This window comes from Rattus norvegicus, chromosome 17 (genome assembly GCF_021556685.1).
Source record: "Rattus norvegicus strain SHRSP/BbbUtx chromosome 17, alternate assembly SHRSP_T2T, whole genome shotgun sequence".
NCBI lineage: Eukaryota > Metazoa > Chordata > Mammalia > Rodentia > Muridae > Rattus > Rattus norvegicus.
This window is the reverse complement of record NC_141550.1, coordinates 32,385,333-32,411,381: the sequence shown is the minus strand read 5'-3', so window position 1 is coordinate 32,411,381 and position 26,049 is coordinate 32,385,333. Positions and strand designations below refer to the sequence as shown.

The following is a 26,049-nucleotide window of genomic DNA, read 5'->3' as shown; positions in this document are numbered from 1 at the left end:
ACAGAGTTCAGCCTTCATACTACGACAGGAATGGACATATTGAGAGTTAGAGAAGACGGTTGGCACAAATGAAGCAGCATTTTGAACCATGGACTAGGAGAAACCACTACAGTGTGACTCTATTTGCTTAGAAAAACATTTATCAGTAGCATGTAGGTCTATAGCTTCCATAAGTTACCTATCAATTATATAGGATCTATGTCTGTCTGTCTATCTATCTATCTATCTATCTATCTATCTATCTATCTATCTATCTATCTATCTATCCATCTATCTATTTATCTATGAATTGATCTGTCTGTCTGTCTAGGATACAGCTTAGGGCCAGGAGACAAGGCTTAATGCTTCAGACTACTTGCTGCTCACCTAGAATACTGAAATTCAACTCCCAGAATTCACGTCAGGCAGTACCAAGTGCTTCAGGGATCTGACCTCTCTATCAGACATGGGCAACTGCACTCATGCACATGCACACACAAACACACCTAAAATATTCTTGTAGCTGTGTTGGAGACCTCTGCTATTAAGCTCACAGTCCACCATGTCTAGATAGTTCTCTCAGCTTGGTGCAAATTGGAAGACTCCCCCTTTCAGCAAGGCTTTCCTTTCTCTTCCTGGCCTTGGTTGAGAGTATCTCTAAGTACATATGCCTGACCTTTGTCAGGACGGCCCTGTGCAGAGATTTCAATAAGCACTGTGTGACTCAGCATACAAGTCCCCATCTAGCTTCTCATCCACATAATAATTAGGTACCAAGTTATGGCAAATCAGCATCTCCACCCACCCTTAAGAGCCCTTATATACTCTACCCATGAAACAATAAAGCAGAGCTGTCTCTCTGAAGCTGTCTCAGGAAATCCTGTAGTCGTCATAGCTGTCCAAACCCTGCATGCCACTTCTCCCTCCACCATCATGGGACAGTGGTCAACAACCTCCAAGGAGAAGGGAGACCCACATTGCTGGACTCTGACAAGAACATGTTCATGTTTCTTTAGAAAAGACCCCAGCGATGCTGGACATATAGTTCAGTGGAACAGTTCACGCTCTGGGTTTCATCTCTAACAAATGTGCACCCACCCCAAATCTGAAAAAAAAAGTCTTCATTATTATTACTCAGAGTTGAAATAAACAAAATAGAACCTGTATTTCACTGTGAGATAATCACAGAGACATGCTTACATAGCACCTGTTCTAACTCAAAGAGAACAACCTCAGTCCTGTCGACTGCTGGAAGAGCGGAAACTAGTTTCCCAGACCAGTGAGCTAGCCCAGTTTCTCTTTAAAAATCTCACTATACGTTTAATTCCTGTCTGTCTGTCTGTCTACCTAGCTATCTATACACAAACCTTTTAATAAAGAAAACTTTCTTTTCTTTGAAATTATTTCTATGGGTAATGCCTCTGGTTCACTCTTGTTTTACATCATATTTGTGTTTTGAGGAAAACAACAATTCAGGCAGTTTTCCATACCTTGTAGCACATTTGGATAGAGCAATGGAAATGATTTTGACTTCAAGTCAGTGATACTCTATAAAGACATTGGCAGAACCAACTGTCTAGTGAGGAACAGACACATAGTAGACTATGCTCTCCTCAAATTCTTGATCCTCCTGCCTCAGCCTCCTAAGTTCTGGGACATATCACTATTCTTAGCTAAATAGTTTTATTCATGTTTATGAAATAGCTATAGTTTCATTTTATATTAAATGATCATGGTAAATAAAGTGAGTCAGAATACTTTTTAAGTATTATACTGCAATTACCATGATTAAAAAAAATAATCCATTGTTTCAAAGGCACAAAATACAAACTGCCAGCTCATGGTGGCCACAGGACTTGTTTACTAATAAGTACTGAGGGCCAATAGAAAGAGTAGAGAAGAACTTCTTGGAATGGGCATTAAAGCATCCATACATGTCCACCTGGGGTTCTTCTTAGATTCTGCTTGATTATGCTCCTCATATACTGTAATATATGCTTTCTCCTAATTTGTCTCAGAAAGATGACCTCTGCTCCCATGATCTGGACCAGAGTCCTGAGTCTAGCTGCTGGGATGAGATCTTGCTGCCTCACTGGGCTCCCTGTGAACCAACTGCCCAATGCACTGGTGGACTACCCAGGATCAAGCTGCCTTTTAGTGCCTATCACTACCAAAGCAACCCTTTACCCTCAGCATGCCAAGGCACAGACATGTCTGATGGAATGTGAGCACACACTCAGACACACAAAGAGACAGGCAGGCAGGCACGCACGCATGCACGTGCACACGCGCGCGCGCGCGCGCACACACACACACACACACACACACACACACACACACACACACTATTCATGCTTTGGCTTTTGCCAAACTATTTCTAGAGTTTTAGGAAAAAATATATTTCTACCTAGAATTACTGTTTGAATAGTTGTGTGAGGAATTAGATCTTAACAGAGTAAATACAATCAAGTGTGTTTGACTCAAATTTCAATTCTAAAAATATATCATTCTTGATAGACATTTCAGTACCACTGAGTTGATTTTTTTCCCTTCAAATATCCTGTGGGGTCTTTTTGTTTTTTTCATGTGGAAGGAAATGAAAGCTTAGTAGAAATGAAAGGACAAGTGTGGTTTCTGGTCACATGAGGCAAGACTAGGTTGGACTTGTATATTCCTGGCAGGAATGGAGATCAGTAGGAGCCTCTTGCTTGCATGAGAGTCAGAGCCAAGAGTCTGCTCTTTTCTTTCCATCAGACTATCTGGGGCCTTTGACCTATCAATTTCTAGGCATTTCCTCTACGGCTCATACTGTGCCAGACTCCAGTCTGGGAATGGGAGGGAAAGGATATACAATTTCAGATCTATTTGTTATTGCTAAAGAGTTTACTGGTTTTAACAGAGGGAAAGGGCTTTGTTTAAATTTCCACAGAGCATAATTAATGATTATTGACTAGTAAATGAAGAACAGGTGACACTCTCGATTAGAAGATAAACGATTCTGTGTTCTGGTGTGATAATGGGTTAGTAATTTGCCACAAAGCCGAGGCCCAGTGCATCCCCTCCTAATGCCAGATCATGTCCAGGAAACAAAGGCTCCAGTGTGAGGAGGACACAGCCTCACCTCCGTGTTCAGCTGCACACATTGATCTGCTCCATTTGTTTTCTGATGGATGGCACAACCAAGGCAAGAGTTCACCCATTCTCACCTTCCTGTTCACATGTGGGACCATACGACCCATGACAGGATGGGCCACAGGCTGTGAGCAAATTGCCACACAGTTCTGGCTTCTGCAGGCAGAAGCAGTCTTAAGGTTATATGCTTTAGATGTCAGTGTTCTCTTTTGTCTCTCAAGAATCAAAGAGGAAAAGTGGGGATCATCCTGTATTCTTTTGGTGCCCTTTGAGAATGTGACAGACTTAGCCACTTGTCTTGACCTGATTATCAGCCCAAACACACACAGACAGACAGCCTCCTTCCCTGCCCCCATCTCTTTTTCTCTCTCCCTCCTGATTTTTCATCTATCCCACAGGGAGGAAAGCAACTTCCTTAAGGGATGTACCAGAACAAGATTCTTCTCCATGAAAATGTCCTTCATTGAGAAGAGAAAAAAAATCAGTTTCCAACTACACCTCAAATTTATTTTTCATTAAAGGCTTGTGAGGTTAAGGGAAATCTGACATTTGACAGCCAAGTTAAGATGGGTGTAGATTAGATATCATATTTGTAATATGCTTATAACTATATAGCTAACTTATCTGTTTTCAAAATCTAATTTAGTGTAATAAAAAACTTTACATTCTAAAGTTTCAAACAAAATTACCCACTCATAGCCTTCTGTTCAGCTCTTTAAGTAATAAACATGAATACAAGAGTCTCAGGAGGTCTTGGTGAGAAGTCAGTCTTCCTTGCTCACTAAGTTACCAGCTCTAGTCGCTGTTCACAGTGGCCCAGTGAAGGAGAACACCCTAAGTTCATCACCACAGACGACTGACTACACTGATTCCATGCATGCCTTTTGGGGTATGATGTGTGTTTGTCTTAAAAATCTGAATTCTACAATTGCTTCCACTTTGTCATTAATCTCCACTTCAGTATCCAGGCCACAAACACTTATTAACTGAGTTGGCACCCATGAATAACAGGATTGGTTAATCAAGGTGATGTTTAACTATGTGTATTTATTTGACTACCGTTTTCTTTCTTTCTTTTTTTTTTTAAAGCATGGCATTTTTCTGCTTATGTGCTATTTTTATTTGTTACGTGGGTATGTATGTGCTAATTGTCATAAAAATGTGTATATGTATACACTTATACATAATACAGAGAAGAAAATTTAGGAAATAATTGTAATAGAGATCATCAAAGCTGGAGATACAGCTCAATATAAAGCATTTGCACACCACATACAAGACCATGGATTTACTCTTCAGTAAGAAAAAAAGAAATCAAACCGAACCAACAGACAACGTACAAACCAACTAAACAAAAATCTATGATAAAACAATGATTTAAAAAACATAATTTTGGGGGGGCAGTGGTGGTTTATACCTTTAATCCCAGCACCTGGGAGGCAGAGGCAGGTCTGTCTCTGACTAGCCAGCCTGTTTAGGGAGGGAGTTCCAGGACAACCAGGGCTATATAAAGAAACTCTGTCTTGAACAACAATAACAAGAAACCAAACTAACCAAACCAAACCACCCGTACACACACAAACAATAAAAAAAGAAGAAAAAAGAAAAAGAATAAATTTGAGCAAATGAACAGGTAAACTTTGAAGCACAGGATGCTACCTGAAACTTCTCTTGTGTACACTTTATAGTTACACTTTACTTCATGCAAGGTTTTTTTTTTAAATGAGAGCCTGGTAGTCCCAGTTGGCACCTCAATGGATATAAGATAGGCCAAGCCTTAGGCTCCATGTAATTCATGTTAGATGTTAGGTGAGTTTCAGGATTAGCCCAGGAGGATCCCTCTACTACAACGTATTTGTTTTTGTGTAGGCACTCATGAAGTCAGGGCTGCCCTCAACCACACTATGTGGCTTAAGATGACTACGAACTCTTGATTCTCCTTGCTTCTTCCTCCCAAGTGCTGGAATTGTAGCTATGTACCATCATGCCTACCACTTTGACATTTCTGGAAAATTAAATCCAAAAACCCAACTAAGAGAAATAAAAAACAATGTTAACAAAAGCAAGTAGCATAAAACAGCCTAGCATGATGGCCCTCGCAATTGATTCATGGGCAAAACCAATGGCATAAGACAAACTCCGTCGAGAAAAGGTCTTTTCAATATTTTAAAGATACAGTTACTCAGCAGGAAGAACTAATAGATAAGAAATTATTAAGATCAACAATTAGTAAGTGGGACCTTATGAAATTGAAAAACTTCTGTAAGGCAAAGAACAATGTCATTTGAACAAAGCAGCAGCGTACAGATTAGGAAAAGATTTTTACAAACTACACATGTGATAGAAAACTGATATCCAAAATACATACAGAACTCAAGAAACTAGATAGGAAAAAAATAAATACCAACCCAAATAATTCAATTGAAAAATATCTAGAGTATAGATCTAAACAGAGAACTCTCAATAGAGGAAATTCAAATGGCTGAGAATACTTCAAGAAACGTTCAACATCCATCATCATCAGGAATTGCAAATCAAAACAACTGATATTTCAGCTTATATCTGTTGGAATGGTTAAGGTCGGTAACACAAGTGACAGCTCAAGCTGGTGAGGATATGGAATAAGGAGAACACTCATCGTTGTTTGAGAAATTATCAACTTATACAGCACTGTGGAAATCAGTGTAGCGGTTCTTCAGAAAGATGGGAATTGATCTATTAAAGTCCAGCTATACCACTGTGGTAGTTTGAATGAAAATGATCCCATAGGCTTATAGGAACTGGAACTACTAGAAGGTGTTGTCTTGGTGGAGTAGGTGGGTGTTGTTGGAGGAATTGTGTGGTTGGGAGGGAGGGGTTTGAGGTCTCAGATGTTCAAGCCTCTCCAGTATGTCACTGTTTCTTCTTGCACACTGTGGATTCAGATGTAGAACTCTCGGCTCCTTCTCCGGCCAGCCACAATGATAATGGGCCAAACCTATAAAACTATAAGCCATCTTCATTCAAACGTGCTGTGGTCATGGTGTCTCTTTACAGCAATAGAAACTCTAAGTAAGACAACCACCCTTGGGAATGCAATGAAAGGTGCTTCACCATACCACAAAGGACACTTGCTCAACCATGTTTGTTGCTGTTCTATTCACGATAGCAGTTTTTTTTTTAAATCATGAAATTTTCAGGTATATGAAGGGAACTAGAAAAAAAATCATGCCAACAGACATAACACAGATCCAAAAGATGTATGTGACATCTTTATTATAAATAAATTATAAATAATTATTAGTCATAAGCAGATGATAACCAAGCTACAGTGTGTAGACCCAGAGAGATTAGGTATAAAGGAAGGGCCTAGAATTCATTTCAGGAATGTATGGAAAACTAGTATAGTGGAAACTTCCTAAAATATATGAAGGTGATCATAATGAAGTCTCCATAAAGGGCAAACAGGTTATCTCTTGTCCCCTTCCCATTTTTTGATGGCCTTTCACTAACAATATATATTCTGACCCTGCCTTATTATAGCAAATTCCAAGATTTTAGTGAATTTTTATCTCTCCTAACTATAACACAAAACCTGCAAGAGCCTTGTGTGTCTTGATCATTGAGTAATTTTTCCTGGGCTACATGCATTTCCATCAGGCAAGCAGATCCCAGTTACTCCGGCTAATAGAACAGGGCATCCTTAGTTAACAGAATTTACTTATCTCCATTCAACTCTGAATATATTTGACCTCTTCTACTTGTTCCATTTCTTTTCTAGACATGTCTACTATGCATATGTTGTATCCTCTTTGTTCTCCCTCCAGCTTGTAGCTTCTCCTATCTAATCAGCTTTTGCCTGTTTTCTCTTGTCATTTCATCTGAGTTCCTCAACCTGTTCATTTGATTGTTTTCAGTAATATTTCAATTTTGCTGTGAACGTGACTTTAATTTCTTTCTTAAATTTTTTCTCTTCCATAGTGTCCATGATTAATGCCAGCTTGTTTTTTGTTTGTTTTTTGTTTTTTTAAATCTTTTTTTATAGAAACACAGAACTTAGTGAACTGACTCTGTGTCTGTCTGTCTGTCTGTCCCCCCACCCCCCGTGTGTGTATGTGTGTGTGTGTTTCCCATTAAATTTAATGATATCTGCCCCACATTCAGTTGTATCTTATAATTCAAGTTGTGGCCAATTTCACTGTTATAATACAGTTGGTTACCTTTTCTTAACATGACTTATATTGTTCTTTGTTTTTGAATGTTTCAAGGAAAGAATACTGAATTCAAATAATTCAGTTGTTGAAATGTGATATTTCTTTCTTCATATTCATTTTAAAGTATAACGTCTTAAAAGATTAAGGCAATGTCACAGACTGGCTCAGTGTTCAATGCACATACTGGAATGAGTATGGAGTGGATTACCCTTCGTTATTTAAAGCAGCTTTGTGGCTCACACTTGCAGTTCTAATATTGGAGAAGTAGAGACATAAGGATCAGGAATTCAAGATAATACTTGACTACAAAGTTGTAAATAAAATAAATATAATATATTTAACACTATACATATACTAATATACTATATATATATTTAACATTATATATAGTATAGATAAAAGATACTCCTTTCAGAAGCCACAGGTTGTCAAATAAAAAGATCAGTGTTAGATGTGGGATACCCCTCCTGGATTTGATGGTTAGGGTATCCAGGAGATCTCCCCAACAACACAGATTAGTCCCACTGCTCTTAGTTGTCCACTGGAAGTTGATAGTAAAAGCCTATTGTTCCAGACAACAACTACCCAGGTATATTGCATTGGTATCAACCAGGAAGCTTTCTCCCTGCTCACTAGCTTTCATGGTCCCAGAAGGTGCTGTGTCATCTACTGGTGTGGAGTGGGGGCAATCAACAGTCTCACCTAGTTTTAAATCCTGTGAACTACAATAATGACCAGCTGTAGCAAGATTAAGTATAATATTGGAACAATGATATGGGGGTTACCAGACACATTCTGACTGAGTTTGATGCCTATTCTACAGAAGGAGAAATATGGCTGACACCATAAATATAGCCAAGAGCCCATGGTCATGGAGCTCACAGGCCCTATGGTGTGAGCCTACTAATGGAGATAGATATGAAAATTCATATCTCTACAGATTATCACAGCTTTCATATCTCATGAGAGAAGTTTCTTTGTTCAGTGGACATTGGATAGTGCAGAAAATCCCAACTGATCAACTACAGAGTGTAAATGTCAGTGGAATGTTCAGCTACAAATGAGATATCTATATTATCAAGGAAAGTAGGGTGGAGAAGAGCCAGAGATTAGGAGGACTGAAGTGAAACAGTGTCTTCTGGACATGACATGGACTCGCAGCAGCTATGGTTACCCACACAAGACCAAGCTTGTCAACCTTCCAGCATGGAGTGGGGAAAGGCTCATCCACCCTATCCCTAACTAAGATGTTACTAACAATGGATGGCTTCTGGGGGAAGGTTTTCTTTAAGGGTGTGGCCCTCAATAGTTCTACCATGTATTGTGTATGACTCCACAGCTAGGAATATATGGGCAGCATAAACTCGACTTAGTGGGTCATTAAAAAAATAGAACACAAAGTGTGAATAGTCTGAAAATACGTAATTTTTAAAGAATTAATAAATATATCAATTAAAATATTTTGTACATATCTCGAAAAACATTGGAGGGACAATGTTATATTTTAAGTTTTAATTATTGTGTGTGTTTAAGAGACCCATAACAAAAATGCCTCCAACCTGCAAGCCCCACTTGCCCAAGGACAGACAACTCCCTAGCATGCTAGGAGCTGTTGTCCATGTAAGATAATAAGCCACATGCTCTCACTTCAGTAAACATTCTATGCCCTAACTGCATAGGATGGGCTTGGGGGAGGTATATAGGCAGCAACTATGTCAAGATGTATGCTTGTTTCTGACTGGACAATGGCTGGAAGGACACAGCCTTGTGGATTTTGCCTTTATAAGCCCCTGACTAATGTAATTCAGTGCATACTCTGGGAATAGCAGGTCCATTGTCCTGGCCAGTATTTAATAAAGCTTGTTTTGAATTTGGCTCAAAAATTGTGGTAGTAGTCTTGTGCTCACCCAGTGGAATCAACAATTTCTTTAAATACTTTTGGTTTGCTGTTAATAGGGAAGCTTTAAATATAAACACAATTGAGATGGTATTTAACACATGTAGTTGAATCTGTGAATAATTTCCATGGTATTTCTAATTAAAACTGTCAGGTTTAAAACAGTGATATGGAAAAGAACCCGAGTGGAAAATAAACCTGAAAATAAATGTTAAACTGATCGATTGTGGCTACACTAAACCAAAACATAGTGACTTCTATTTTTTTTTTTTTGTTTTTGTTTTTTGTTGTTTGTTTGTTTTGTTTCCCAGAACTTCTGGAGGGCTCAAGGACAGGCTCACTCGACTCCTGGTGATGTAGGGAAGGTGGCTCAGGATCTGGGTGCTCGGTATTACTTTCACTCGGGACTCCTCATGGTCATTTTTCACTGATATGATCTCTCACCCTTTACCAGCCTGGCCCAAGCTTCTTTACATGGTTACCATTCCTAGGACGGTAAACAGAGCTGAAGACTTTTAAAAGGCTTGTTTTAGAAGCTGCTATCACTTTCGATGCAAGCTTTTGGTAACAGTTAGTTTGCTATCAAATATAAGAGTAAATAGGGTTTCTTTTCTTATTTTCTTAAAGTCATATTGCAAAACAATGTGCAGGATGGATGGGGTTATTACATCTATTTCTAGAAAAATCTACCACAACAGAGTATTGTGTGAGTATTGTAATGCTGCATGGATGTTTAGGTATTGCAGCAAAATCCTATAGCTGTGTGTATTTGTTTGAGACAGAGTCTCAGGATGGCCCAGAACTCTTCATGTAGCCCAAGATGTCCTAGTACTGAATGCTCTGGCTCCTTGTGACATCACAGGAATGGATTGTCACTCCTGCCTCTACACTTTCAGTTTCTATGCACAGTTCTAAATATACCCTTAACTGTCCAATCTTTGGTTTAGATGATGGAAAACTAATTCAAAGACGGGAACCTGGGATGTAGAAGCTCACTTTCAGGTCACTATAATTTGACAAATGTTTTAACTTGGCCCTAACATCACTACTGTCACAATAATCTTCCCAGAAGCAGTTGTTTCCTGGAGCATACCCAGCCACCTACCTCAGCCAGGTGTTTCCAATTACCTGCTCCCACTCAAATACTCCGGTAAGCCATTCTAGAATTAGTGTGTGGCTCTGGAGGGATGATATGGAAGCCCTAGGAATGATGGAGGAACTTTCTTTACACATATGAGCAACTGACTGACTACCTCCCGACTCTTAGCTTCTAGCTGTGCTAGTCTTCTAATCCATTTGCCTTCCAATGACCATACTCATCACATCTGTCCACTCCCCGGAATCTGACCTTGATATTCTAACTTCTGGGTTGATTCTACATTCCTTTTAATAGATCCTGGTATTGCCATGGGACTTCTTTCCAGTAAACAAACAAATAACAACAAAATACAAAAAAAACCCTATTACATATGCTAATAAGGGAAGATCAGCTTAACAATAAAGGGGTTAAAGTTTTCTATCTGCCACAACACAAAAGAGAGGAAGCTAGCTTTAATTATTTTATTTGACTCAAAATAATACTTTATCCTGATACAAACAATATTCAGGTATTTTCTATGCCTTTATTATTGTCTAAATCTTTGCATTTATAGCATAGCTCAAATCAGAAGATCTCAGTGGCCACATGAGAGCATGTCATGCTGAGCAGTGCAAAGCAAAGAACAGGCTTCAGATGAAGGAAAGCTTTGACATACTACCCCAATCCTGCCTGTTTGTCCTGATGAGAGACTACAGGGCTTTGTGGAGGAAGAACACATGTGGAGAAATAGTCCTGCCTGTCCTCCATCTTCACTGACTGTGTCCACTTCCTGACTTCTGCACCCATTTCCTAAGTCATGTCAACCTAGGAAAGCTAATGGGCTTAAGAAATCGTATGTCCAGGTTCTCCTTTATTGGCAGTGGCATCTGCGTGCCTGCCTGAATTACTCAGAAAGAGGCAAGGATAGCACATACCCTATTTCCTACCTGAATACCTGTGATAAACGCATAAAGAACATTTATGGTTTTGGTGAAATGTCATAAAGATGGCAGAAATTCTAAAATTTTGGCATACTTCAAAATCATCTGGAAGACCAAAACAAATTGTTGGCTCTCTTTAGCCCAGGAGATTCTAACTGAAAGGAAGCCCTGGGTGGCTCCAGAGAGCATGCATTTGTAACAAGTTCACAAGAATACTGAAATGCTGCTCTGAATATACCCAGAGCTCTACTGGGGCAGATCTGGTACCAACCCACGTGGGATTCAATTCCAGTCTGCTGCTTGTAACTGATGGCAAGCTAATCTGACAACCAGTTAAAGACTATTTTTTATGAGGTTGTTATAAGAATAAATTAGCTAACATCAAAAGTGCAATTATGCCCAGGATATAGGAGTGCTCAAAAACTATTATTTATTATCAGGAGAAGGGTGATGAGAGTGATTATGCAGCTTGCGAGAATGACTGGTCCATCCCCATGACAAAACTCTTGTATCCATAAATGGCAAAGGGAAGGACAGCCTATTGGGTGGGGTGAGTTAAAATCTGAGTCAGTTAGTCAGAGCCACAGAATTTTATAGCTGGAAGGGGCCTCAGAGATATTCTCATTCAATCCAACTCATTCTAAAGATGAAGCAACTGAAACCAGAAAGACTAAGTGGCTTGCTTACAGTCACACACCTACTTCAGTGCAGAGCTGAGGCTGGAGCTTTCCGCTGCTCTACGCTAAAGCTACTTCCCAGAGAAAATGTCACACGGGAAGGTGAGGAACTGCTTCAGGCTGACCCAGACAGCAGACTACACAGTTATGACATTTATGGACTTCCTGTTAGGTGGTAGGCTCTGGAGATATCCCAGGAAGGGACAGACAGAGTAGATGCTGTGCCTGGGTTAGAGACTTTCAACACTTACATAGAAAAGACATAAACTCTTGATGGTGTCTGAGCCAGCAGTCCCGGCTCCTTTCTACAGCACCCTCCCACTAAGGCAGATTGACCCCACCCATTACTCCAGCTGAAGATGAATCAAAGGCAGCTGTCATTGAACCAGGTGACCTGTCACTGTGCTTCCTGACCAACCAACCTCCTTATAATGGATGGGAACCTGACAAATCTAGATCAACCACAGTTTCAAAGATGCCTGTATCAGACATAGTTACTGAGCCAGGTCAACAGGGCAGTATCCACTGAGGCTGCTGAAGCCTGGTCCCTACTGATGTGGAGGAAATGCTTGTCCAGGGGAAGAAAGCCCAGTACAAGGAGGAAACTTGTAAAAAGTAGAGGGGTCAATGAAGAGTGACAGAAGAAGATACCGCCATTGAGTAAAGAAGTTCTTACTTTCTGTGCCTCAGAAGTATCTCAAGGCTCCTATGACAAATCTCTTTCTGCTTTATTGAATTAGTTTCTGTTCTGTGTGCCAACAAACTCAGATGAAAACAGCCTCTAGCTGTCTTTATGAGCTATAGACTCGTGAGTCCAAGGACAAGTCACATATCTGCTCTGAGGGGTGAATGGAGGATTCAGTGGGGAAGCACCATGTACCTAGTGGGAACCCAATCCTATCCTGCCATGGAGGAGGTACCAGCATAAGAATAGGGGTGTCGTTCTTCAGTGTTACTGTCTGTCATCATCCTTCAGCCCCTGTGTAACAATAACAGCAACAGTGAGCACGGTTGGCTGCTATTTTAGTGATTGGAAATCTAGTGTCTCATTTGACTTGCTCACTGAAACTCTTCAAATATTTATCTCCAGAGAATTCAAGTACAAAAGTCACAAAGTACTAGTTCTCTTAAAAATACACTTGTGATCATTCTGCCTTTAACTTTATTTGATAAATTTGAAAATACCTACTATAATCAGTAGACAAGCTCTGTAAATATGGGTGGTCAAACCTTGGTACCTTCTGCTCCTCATGTGTCTGTTACAAGGATGTAGTCAGTCTGTAGATGTTGACTACAATGTTTTTGATCAACAGAGATAAAAAGGGAATCCATCTATATGTAAGAAAACATTGATCACAACAATTCTGTGTGAGAACAGTGATCCAGGAGAAATTACACATCATTCAGCCCACGCACACACACACACACACACACACACACACACACACACACACACACACACACAGAGAGAGAGAGAGAGAGAGAGAGAGAGAGAGAGAGAGAGAGAGAGAGAGATCCTCAATAAGGGCAAATCCATGCAAAACAAATCAAAACTGAAAAACAGAAGGGACCATTTTGTTCTTTAATATTTAAAATAAAAATAAAAAATTTGTTCTTATAATACAATTTTAAAAAGATACACAGTGGGTTAGGGGAGACTTTAAAGAATTTTAAGTATATATAACTATACAAAATCTAGAATAGCAAGCCTGTGATAAATTAGCATTATAAAAATATGTTCTCAAGTATTTGAAAACATTGAGATATCGAAAAATACTTTTAGGGAATCTTTAGAGAAATCTATAATTTATTCAACCCTGGGAAATTACTATATAGTTTTTTAGTGACTAAAATTTCAATAGTTTGGCTAGTATCAATGATTATTCAATGTTGTGATATATATATATATATATATAACATTATATATATAATTATATAACAGCAGGACCTAGGGAAATGTTAAAGATTGTGATCTAAGAGGACTCCTTTTTGTTAATATAACAAACTAACATTCATTTCATGTGAATGAACAAACAGTATTTTCATTGTTTTTTGAACATTATTTTAGTGTTGTACTTTTTCTGCTGTGTCAATGAGTGTTAAAATAATTGTTCCTTTAATATATAGAGCTTAGAGCTTTATTACTGATTTTCAGATGGTGGCTGGGGGCAAAAAACCAGAGATGATCCAGCTGAGAAATCTCACTAGTAATGAAAAGCAAGCATCTTTAACACAGTCAGTTTTCCTGACAGTTTTCCCCACTCAAGTATACAATGATTTATTTATCCTACAAATGCTGAGGGCAGGGCATAGAAAACTAAAAAGGACAAAACTAAAATCTTTATTTTCTTAAAAATGAAACAGAAAGTCAGTAAAAAGAATGCAAAAACTCCAAGATGAAGCTCTAAAACCTGTCTTTTAGCAGCAACAGAGACACACTAGTAGTTTTTCTAGTTAGCCTTTCTGCACTGTCACACACTTAACTGCTTGCTGTTCTATTTATCTCAGTTATCAAAGGTGAAATGCCCGTGAGCAGGTATTGGAAGTATTTCTTGTCATTTTTCTCTTCCCCGATGCTAATTATCTTGTCATTTGGTACTAACTGAAAAGACAAAATGCCCATTCTTTCTTTCCCAGAGGAAGGCTCTGGCTGATGGGTTACTCACGATGAAACTGCGGGCTGTACGCAGGCTGTGGTTGGGATAGCACAGCTCAGAGCTGGCTGCCAGGCAGGCTAGTGAAGGCCACGCTCATATATCGAGCAGCCAGACCAGCCTTTCAAGTCAAGTGTTGGCTTGTAGACACATCAGTTAATCAGCTATGAAATCACCACCACAATGTACTTATTGATCACACAGGGCTAATGACGCAACTCTTGGCCTGGAGAGGATGTGTGCTTCATTCTCTCAGCTTCCAACCTTCAGAGAAAGAGCACTTTGAGTAGTGTTTATGAAAGGCAGATACTAACTGTGATCTGAACCTTCCTGGGGAGCTGGGCCACAGACAGCCTTCCCGTGCGGCCCATTCACACTCACTGCTCTCAAAGAACTAGATGGTATTTGCACTACACTGCATCTTGGAGGAAAGTTTTCAGAAGGCCTCCAACTGTCAGGATTCAAACTAAATTTTAGTTCAATTTCTCTAGATTTTAGTATTTCTTTGAAATCTTAGGGAATGCTGATCATTTTATGAATGAATGTTATCATAGAGAATCAAGAAAGTTAAAAATCAGTATTTTTTAAGGCAGGCAATTTTGAAGTAGGTGTCTACTTGCCTCTGGACCATTGCCACACTTTTACTGCTCCTTCGAGTGAAGCAGCAGATACGCATGGTAATCACACTGCATACACTACTGTTTCCATAAACTTCCTTCTGATGCTGGAGAGGAAAAACAAAAGGTAGGTGAGAGTAACAAAAGGCTGCCAGGCCTGCTCTGAGGGTCTCCAAGGTAGGCCACGGGACTGTCAGAGCACAAGCCTGGTTGCCTTTCCAACTGACTGGCTCCAATATTCTGTCCCCTAGAATGGATCTGCTAAGCTGGAGTAACAAAGAATGAATTTGATTCTGAGTGCAGTAAGAGGATTGCACATAAGCCAGTGAATTAAGTCTTAAATATAACAACTTCCAGTAAATCGATTCTTCAAAGACACGGACATAGAGCCCCAGAGTCTCCCTGAGAGTAAGAAATCTGACTGTCTAGTGAGAAACGCTCCCTTCAGGGTAGTCCCCTTGCTCTCAGGCTGGGTTGCAGACTGTGCACAGACAGTGTGAGAACAAGCAAATTCAACTGAGTGACAGCACCACAATTGTTCCTTCCTTTCTATTTTCTTTCACATAGGTTGTCCTGTGTGTAACGAGCTCCAGGAGAAACAGAAATTAAAAAAAAAGAAGTAGAAGAATGAATTGTATTCCTACTAGTATAATGGACTGCGTGTTTGCTTAGGGGTATACAATGTGGGTGACAAGACATCCCAGTTGGCACCATGGTAGCTCCAAGATCTGCAAGGCAGTGGGAACCAGTTTTGCCTTCAGGACACATTACTGTCTCCCACTCAGTTTTAGTTTGGAACTTTGCTAGAACTATCATGGAAAGGGGCAGAGACTGACCATTTGCTTCGAAATATACACATTGCCCATTGCTGCACGGCTTAGAGAGAGGCACACTAGGAGCTGACGGCGACACCTGCTGGTGCTGCCCCTGCAACCCTCTGCCAATTGGAGGCTCTTAAGAGCCAACAAGAAAGGACAGGTACTCTAGTCCTAAGGATTCCCTCGCTCTACTTGGAGCATAGCTGCTCGGACTGGAGTTTAAGAGGTAAGAAAATGTGTTGATTTGTTTGAGATAATCTGGATCTCAGCAATAAAAGCAGTGTAGGCTGCTTAGGAAGCTTTTCTGTAATCACGAATGTACTTTTGTACCAGATAGAAGGTACTCTTTACACCTGTAAAAAGTCTTGGGCGAGGAAATGTGAAAACATGAACTCAAAACAAACTGTGGGTCTGGGGAGATGGCTTATTTGGTAAAGTACTTGCCATGCAGGCATAAGTACCTGAGCCCTTTTTCTGGCACCAACATGAAAAGCTAGGAATGGTGGCATGTGCTTGTAATACAAATGCTAGGGGTGGGAGCAGGAAACTTCGGGATCCCCAAGGCTCACTGGTAGCTAACTAGTGAGCTCTGGGTTCAGAGAGAGACTGCCTCAGAAAGACAGTCCCTGTGCAAAGCCACCCAATGTTGATCTCTGTACTTAACAACCCTCAGGGGGGAAGAAGAACCTAAAACTTGTAGAAGAGGTGTGAGCTGAGATGTGTTCATTTATTCAAATGCAGTACTTTTATAGGGAAATGGATGGACACGAAGGACACTCTCCTCATTGTTGTAGGAAGAACTCAGCTACACTTGTCCTCAGGTGGGCTGGTTTGCTTTATACTAGTTCTTTCACTTCAACTCTGATTTTCTTACAGGTTAGAGGGTTTTAGCTATCCCATCCAATAATACATGTAGAGCACTTTGTGATCTGCCACATGTTATTGCTATTATAAATGATAATATTATTGGAGAGAATTCCTGGGTTATTATCTGAGAGATCAGTATTCCATAATGATCCTCAAGATATGATGTGATAATTCCCTGGGATATTATCAAATCAAACATAGAAACACAGTACTTTTCAGAGTGCTAATTCTTTTAAAATGCATTTTAGAACAGAATCTGGACCTTCAACATCTCATCCTTAGGAATTTCTGACTCCTTGCTCCAAATGGGTAAGGTAGGAACATGCTTTGAAAAAAAAATCACAAACCCCTGGTGTGTTCTATCCCCCCTCCCTTCTCCCCCCACAGCCCCGTGTGTGTGTGTGTGTGTGTGTGTGTGTGTGTGTGTGTGTGTGTGTGTGTGTTATGTCTTTTATATGTAGGTTTCTGCTGTAATGGTGACCTGTGTTACTTATTGATAAATGACTTTCCTTTGTTAAAGACCATTTCTAAATAGAATTTAGATTTTAACAAAAATATATTTCCACCTTGATTTCTCAGTGTGGAAGAAAGATCTGTAAGTAGCATCTAAACAAAAGGTTGGGCAAAAGATTTAAAGAAATCAAACCCCTTAAAAGGCAGACAACCCATTACACCAAATTAAAATGTGACAAATAAACAAAACCTTTAAAAACGGATCCTAAGGTGCAGACTGTGCTGTGTGGAAGCAGACTGTGATGTCAGCATACCAGAACCTAAAGCCATCCTGTAGTCAACATCGTTTTCCTAATCATCTTGGCCTAAGTGCTTCCAAACTTTACTGTTTATTTTGGCAAACGGCCTCTTAGCTCCTCTCCTCTTCCTAGAGCTGGGATAGTGTTAACAAGGTTAGGTAGGAATACACCCCATTAATAGGCATTGAGAGCTGTGGTCTGAAATCCTTTCAAACAGATAAGAGGGCAACTGGGCAGCATGAACCTAGGAGAGAGCTGGGCTAAGCTTCCTAAGTGTTCTTTTGCTCTTAGCTTTGCTGAGAATAATCAGGAGGCTTGTCCCAACACTTTTTATAAGAAAAATCAAGTAAGATTCAGTCCATTGTATTTACAGATGGAGAAACTGAGCCATGCTTAGAAGTCTGACCTCCAACAGGGTCACATAGCGACTGAGCAGGAACACAAGGCAAATTTCCTGCTCCCTCGGCCAGTTTTCCACCCCTTCTACCCGTTGAAACGAAACAGCAGAAGCTTAGTTTTTGATAAGCAGTTCCATGAAAACACATTCTGTGCCAGATTCTCTCTGGTGCCCAAAGACACTCCCTGATGAGGGTAAGGGCTCACTGAGCCCTTTAACTCCTTCACACCCTGGTACAGGGCCTGGACAGCAGGAGAGCTAGAGGCCTTGGGAAGCCTTCTCTAAGATTCCATACAGAGCCCTTCCCTTCCTGTCCTGTACTCTATTACTAACGTCAAAGTCTGAGGTGTGAAACAAGCCCAGTCCCCTGATGAGTGCCTTGACACCCACCCCAAGCTGCACACTTTCTCACTGTGGTTAGATGCCTATGCTCTTTGAAAGTTATGTGGAATGGGAGGTGAGTGCCTGCAGCAAAGAACAAATTTTTGTCTTTTCAAAGAAATAAAAATGCTTGATTTTGTGATTCTGATGGTTCACTCTCTTCTTTTTCCCTTTCCTTCCCCCAGTCCCTTCTTTGGACAGAGAATGACTTTAGGAACGTAGGCTAATGACTTGGCATTGCTGGAGAACTTGTAAGAACTGCTGCATTTGTTTGGGCTTTAGGAAAGTGGGCTTCCTTTCCAGCTGGGGACATGCTCAGTGTCAGCATCCACACCTTTTGTCTTGGGAGCCAAGTGTCCTAGGTCAGATGGTGAAGAAGGAACACCTTCAGAGTCACAGTAGAAGGCAGCAAAGAAATGGGGTGCTTTATTTATGTCTCAGACTCTACTTTCTCCTGAACAAATTGCCTTGCTTTTTTTTTTAAGATTTTATTATTTATTTTTAATGTATGAATGCACTGTAGCTGTCTTCATGCACACTAGAAAAGAGCATCAAATCCCATTACAGATGGTTGTGAGCCACCATGCGGTTGCTGGGAATTGAACTCAGAACCTTAGGAAGAGCTTTGAAAAGTGACTTCTTACTTTTGCACAGAACCAGAGGATATGAGATGGGTCCAGCTACCCTGAGGTGGATCCCTTCCTGAGATGTAATCAGCTTGACTTTCCAGAAGGTTGTTCCCATAAAGGGAGTTGAATCAGCCTCGACAGAACGTCTGGTTACATGTAGTGTGTGCTGCCTTCTACCCTCCTTTAAAAAGAAAAAAACCAACAGGGTTATATTAGAAACAAAAATGTAAAACTATAACAACTGGCTGATGCCCTGACAGCAATGAAAGGTGAGAGCTGGGGCATTTCAGCAGTCTGGCCTTGTAGGAATTCCCTGAGAAGTTATTTCCTCTAAGGAATCTGTCTCAAATGTAAAGTTGAGCAGCGATGCACACCAACTTCTCATACCATCAGTTCAGTGAGCACAGAACTTTATCCAGGTTAGTAGAGTATTGATTTTTAGTTGTATTTATAGTATGACTGCATATTTAATAACAGCTGTTTCCCTATTTTTCTAAAATTCTTTATAGGAAGTAAAAACCATAAATGGGAATTTGATTTTAGAACTGGAAACATTTCCCAGACCCCTCTCCCAGTTTGTTAGATGCATAATAGAAAGCATTCTCTGCAGCATACATAATTATGAAACAACTGCTCATAGATGTCTTATGTAATACAAATGGTACTGTTAAGTTCTAACCTTGAAGAAAAAAAGTGCTTCCTATTTGAGAAGCTTAGATACTAGTTCATCTAAAGTCAGTTCAGAGTGTTTCAAAGAACAAAAGACAGCCAGGACTTAACTGGACTCTGCCCATCTTTTTAAATGTACTTCAGATAGCAGCAAAAGACGGAGATAGAATGTGCCTCAGCTGGACCTCCCTTGAATTCTTCTCTGAGCTGCCACTTCTCCATAGTCCCCGGACTGACCTCTGAGTCAAGCCAGATGGGACTGAGAGAGACGTCAAGTAAGTGCTGAAAAGGTGACTTGAGGCTCTGGCAGCTGAGTCTGGAGCTAGTTTCTTTGCAAACTCTCTGGGGGTTGCTGCTTTCCAATTTCTTAGGAATGTTTAATTCTCCTCATCCCTTCACTGCATCTCCTCTGGAGAGGTCAGGGAAGCCTGTGACATCCCCGGAGGGCACTGCCTAACTAAATTAGCATGAGATAACTTTGGACTCTCTCCCAAACATGAAAATACAAGGGAGGGAATTTCATTAAAAGCAGAAGACTAGGTGATCCAAGTTAATCCCAGCTTTAAGCTGCTGTAGCAATGCTGGTGTTTATATTTTGACTTTCCTGTGACAGTTCATTGATTGCAGTGCCATCCATGTGATATATGCAGTGACCACTGGTGGCAAAACGATCAGTGCAATAGAGGCATAAAGTGAATATACTGGTCTGAAAATAGGCATATGGGTTGTTTGTGTGTTACTTTATGGTGTTACTTTATGACGCAGAAGATCCAGAGGTCAAAAAAATAAACATTTCAGTACTTTGTTTAAATATCTTTAAAATCACAAAAGAGGAATGTTATACAGGTAATATGAGTCCTTAGTTTATATATGTGTGAAAACACAAAATATCTATTGTCAACTTAGGAAGGCATAAAATACCATGGGGCAATCCTTTCTGTTAAATCTAGAAATATTTGAAAGAATACATTGTAAATACTTAAAATGACAACACAATGAGATACGTATAAAACTAGTGATTTTATCACTTGCTTCTAAAATTTTAAAAACTCTATTTAAAAAATTTGAGATAACTATATCATTTCCCCTTTCTTTTCCTCCCTCTAAACCCTTCCACATACACTTCCTTGTTTTCATTCAAATTCATGGCCTCTTTTTCTTTAATCCTTGTTGTTGTTGTTGTTGTGTGTGTGTGTTCCTAAGTTCATAAATACAACCTGCTCAGTCAATATAATGTTAGTTGTATGTATATGCTTCTCGGGCCCACCATTTGGTATTGGATAACCAATTGGCATGATCTTCTGTCAGAGAGACTATTTCTCCTGCACTCACCATTTTTAGTTGTCTGTAGTTCTTTGTCTAGGGTCGAGGCCTCAAGCGTTTCCCCTTTCTGCATCTGCTTTGTCTATTGATATCAATCTTGTTCAGCTCATGCTTTGACAGTCGGCTTGGTTTGGCTTTGTGGGTGTAGCTACTGACATTTCTAGGAGACACAATCTCACAGCAAACTATGGTTTCTCTGCTTCTTATAATCCTTCAGCCCCTCTTCTGAGACAATCCCTGAGCATTAGGTACAGGGGTTGTGCGGTAGATGTATCTTTGGGACTGGGCTTCATAATTCTGCATTCTAACAATTTTACTTTCGGATGTAGCAGTTGTCCACAAGAGCAGAGAATACACATTTGTATGTGTTTCTTGGATTTTCATCTACTAAGGAAATACTCTGTATATTTTTTTAATGAAGAGAGGTGTTCTTTATTAGCTGCTGTCTCATTGTATGTTTTGCTTGGTTTTCCAGTAGGCTAACCTTCCTCTAAAGAGTGGCCCCATAGCCGTGAGAATATGGGTAACACAAACCGGAAACAATAGACTATGGAAAAAACAAGAGGGCAGTGAGGTGAGAGGAATGGGGAGTATGATCAAAATACATTATATGCAATATATTCTCAAAAAATAATAAAAATATTATATTAAAAACCGTGAGGGCTATACATTTTTTAATTGAATAAAAAAACCTTTCCATTCTATTCAAAAACATCTTGTTCCTTTTGCATATTTGTAATTTGTGATTACTGAGCACCAGTATTTACCTACTGATAATTTATAGACTAAAAGAAATGTGCTTGGATTTTTCAATTTTGTAAAGTTTTAGATATTTTCCACTTAAAACATGTGAGAGAGAGAGTAGTTTGTGTGTGTGTGAGTGTGAGTGTGTGAGTGTGAGTGTGTGTGAGCGTGAGTGTGTGAGTGTGAGTGTGAGTGTGTGAGTGTGTGTGAGTGTGAGTGTGTGTGTGAGTGTGTGAGAGTGTGTGTGAGTGTGAGAGTGTGAGTGTGTGTGAGTGTGAGTGTGTGAGTGTGTGTATGTGTGAGTGTGAGTGTGTGAGTGTGTGTGAGTGTGTGAGTGTGTGAGTGTGTGTGTGAGTGTGACTGTGTGAGTGTGAGTGTGTGAGTGTGTGTGTGAGTGTGAGTGAATGTGAGTGTGTGAGTGTGAGTGTGTGTGAGTGTGAGTGTGTGAGTGTGAGTATGTGTGAGTGTGAGTGTGTGTGTGTGTGTATAAGCAGGCCTGTGCAGTGAGTGTGGAGGCTGGAAAAGAGCATGGGTCCTATGGAACTGAAGTTATCAGTGGGTGTGAGCCATCTGACGTGGGAGCAGACATCTGAACCCAGGTGCTCGGCAACAGCATCAGACACCTCATTGCTAAGTCATCTCTCTAGCCCCGAAGTTCCATTTTGGATTCCTTTCATTACTGTTTGACTACAGTAAGAGATAAAATGCAGAATGCACAGACTGAGGGAATTGGTTTACTCTGGTTGTTTTGTATCCTGTAGGCAGAAAGTGGCAATGATAGACACTGTCTGCTACTTTAAACGATGGTGAACTTCTAGTGAGCTATGTACTGGCATAATTAGTTCCTTGAGAAGTCCCGTTTTCACTTGGCGATTCTGTGGATGATGCTAACACTTCATGACGACTAACAGAAAGCAACACACACTACACACTGACAGCAAGTAGGTGAAAATAAAGAGGAAATACACCTTTCTTCTAGAAGCCTGAGGAGGGATAAAGTCTAACCTGTGAGTAAATAAAACTAAGCTGCCTGAATGTCAAATGTCAGACAGCAAGTTAAGAAACTCCCTCGAATCAGGGAGGAAAAGGATTTGAGCCTCTAGTACCTTACTTTTCTTATAAAGTACAAATTAAACACACACTGCAGAAATAAAAGCAAACCAGGAAGTGCAGGATGGGGCTGACTGTTACTCCTGCCCCCTTTATCATGGGTATTTTGAAAATGGCTAGTGTAACACAGGGAAACCCCATCACAGAACTGTACTGTTAATTACTCAATCACCCAACAGGACAACTGAAGCTGAAGCTTCAATATCATTTATTTTAATCTCTAACAAACCAAAATCTTTTAGCGCAGGTAACAGTTAAGGTAGATCTAAATTCCTGATGGTATCACTTTTATTAAGAACACTAAATAAAATCTTTAAGCATTTCATAGTTATCTCTATAATTTTTAAAACTGGCTATTAATTTTACTTATGTCATGGATCTCTTTGAGACCAGGAGAAAGTGGAAATTCCCTCTTTCATGAAAAGATGGGTATGTTCCTGTGTCAGATTTCATGGAATTGACTGATCTCTTTAGAACCTGTGTTATACATTTTTGAGTTGTAGAAACAAAACCATGATTTCTACAAGACTTACTGAGGACCAACAAGGTTTAAAAGGTGGTATAAGCTATGAGGGTTCAATGGGTTTTAAGAGATATCTTGTCGGTGGAAACTTGACTACAAGACAGGCACAGGCTAAAACCGGAGACACTGTCCGCAGTACTGCCCAGCATGGTTGTGGGACAGCAGCTTCCCCTCACGGATCTGGAGGCTGTGACATGAGCGCCAGCACAGGGAAGAGGCAGTGTGTGGGACAGCGCTTGCTTTGTCAGGGGAAGCCACTGTATAAATGTTAGTTGTTCATTTTATGAACTCAGACTTGGCTTCCTGTTCTGAGAGTCAACTATTGAGTAGTAAATCAAGTCTATTACAAGAATGGCTATTAGAAAAGTGAAAGCGAGCCATCAGAGTCGTCACTGGAATGGTTCAATGTGTCTTTCTTGATGAGCACAGAAGATCATTTAATCAGACTAAGCGAGGGCCACCAGTCAACTGTTCTGATGATGTTTCTTAGAAACTGTGATCTAGTGAGAATCAGAACTGCCTGCCACAGCTCTTCTGGGTACTCAGCCTTTTGCTCAGCTTGTGATTTGGTATAACTTGGACATGGGCTTTCGGCCTTGTTTTCAGACAATACAGGGCATGTTTGAGCTGTGAAAAGTAAGTTACTCGAGTATCCTTTATTAGTCTCATGTACTATAAACTAAAATTAAGTAAAAAGTGACATGTTCATGAGACAAAGCCACTTTTAAGATGCAGTTATTTATCTTGGCTTGTACACTAAAGTCCTCTTGCTTCTTCCCCAAATACTGTATTCTTTCGGAACTAAGACCTCTGCACCTGAAAGTACTATTACTCTGCAGCACAGCAGTTGCTAGGTCAGTGGTTCTGTCCTAAGCTTCCTAACTGCTGCAATCCTTCAGTACAGTTCCTCAGGTTGAGGAATAAATTTAAAATTGTGGATTAAAATAAAATTACTTTCCTTGGGGTTGGGGATTTAGCTCAGTGGTAGAGCGCTTGCCTAGCAAGCTCAAGGCCCTGGGTTCAGTCCCCAGCTCCGAAAAAAAGAAAAGAAAAAAAATTACTTTCCTTGCTACTTCATAACTGTAATTTTGCTACTGTTATTAATCATAATGCAAATATCTGGTATGTGACCTAAAGGGGTTGTGACCACAGGTTGAGAACCACTGTGCCAGCCAGCCAAAGATCCCATGTTTGCTTTCAATTACAGCCACTGAGGATGGCTGTGCTGGGACCTGTTCTCTGCTCTTCCTAAAAGGACAAGGTAGGTCAAAGTCGTGGTCAAACCCAAATTTGGATCCCAGCTTTGTTACTTCACGATGAGATGCTGGGTAAGTCATCCTACTTGGAAAGAAGGGATAATAATGCCTCTTTTGTAGATTTCTTTTTTAAAAATAAAATGAAAAAAGAATGAAAGGTTTCTGTAATGGCGGATGGCATGCAGTAGCAGATCAATGAAACTAGTTACTACGGCTTGTGGTTGATGCTATTGCCCTGCCCGACTACATTGGATATCCAATAGTTACAGGATACTGCTCTCTAAGACTCTCCAGGACCTTTGCTACATTTAATTAGAACCACCAGGAAAACGAAGCAAAAGAAGACAATGAATAGAATATGCTAAGGACAAATAAGGACTCTCAGTGATTAAGAGGTACTTTGTAGCATGTGTGGAGATAGTCCAGTGCACACAACTTCCTGGGGTGTTCTTTCCAGCTCTAGTACAAAGACGAGACAGATGATGGTTTGACTCTACATGCCAAAAAGACACATAAGTATAGCAGGAATCCTCCTAGAATTCGGCCTGTAAGCGTCGGGAGTGTCGGGAGTGCTCCCCCAAGAAACAGACACTTTATAAATCACACTTAGTCATAGAATGAAAGGAAAAGAGCCTGAGTGGACAAGGACATTGTTCCAAGCGCTGAACCTCTACTGTCATGCACCGTGCTATCTAGTCTGCACGAGGACAGTTTATAAACACTCGGTCACAATTAGAGTTTGTGGAGAAGACAAGATGGGAGGGCAGTTCAGCAGGATCTGTGACATCACTGAAGGGCCAAGCAGCCTTTGCTTCGTCAGCACTCTTCTGCAGGTTCTAACAGCTGCTTTGTGGGAGGAGGTCTTACTGAACACATTATCTGTACACTCCAATCTGATACTTCTCATTAAACTGGGATACAATTTCAGAGAGAAATAGAAGGTGAAAAGTCACACAGGGAGGGTTTTTTTTTTTTTTTTTTTTTTTAACAATCTCTAGCTAGGACACACCTAAAAGTAGCATTCCTCTTTCTTTGTAAACGGTAACGCCTGATAGTTCTGAACTGCAGAGGGAAACAGTGTGGGTGTGCAGAAGACATTATCTGTGTGTTTGAGGAATTCATAGAACCCAGGTCATGCTATAAACTCAAGAAAGGCTAAGCAGGTGAGGGAAATAGCTCATCGATTTGGATTAACCATGGGCTTCTCAATAGTGCGACATTCTTGGAAAGCATTGCCGTTCAGTCAGGTAGTGCTGCAGTTACGGCTCTGGTGTTTGGACAAGATTATTAACCAAAGCTCAGGACACACGGCATGCAATGATAGCAAATGGCTAGGCACCAAGGACGTATTTGCATGAAAGGGTTTCAGTGTCTGGGGACAATAAGTAGAATGATACAAATAGAGAAGGGGA

The 26,049-nt window shown here is 40.3% G+C and overlaps 1 protein-coding gene across 3 annotated transcripts in view; it reads right to left on the bottom strand.

Annotated features, from left to right (window-relative positions):
- Positions 1-26,049, bottom strand: part of Gmds (GDP-mannose 4, 6-dehydratase) — a 526,562-nt gene that overhangs the window by 115,296 nt on the left and 385,217 nt on the right. The gene's annotated exons all lie outside the window — the stretch shown is intronic.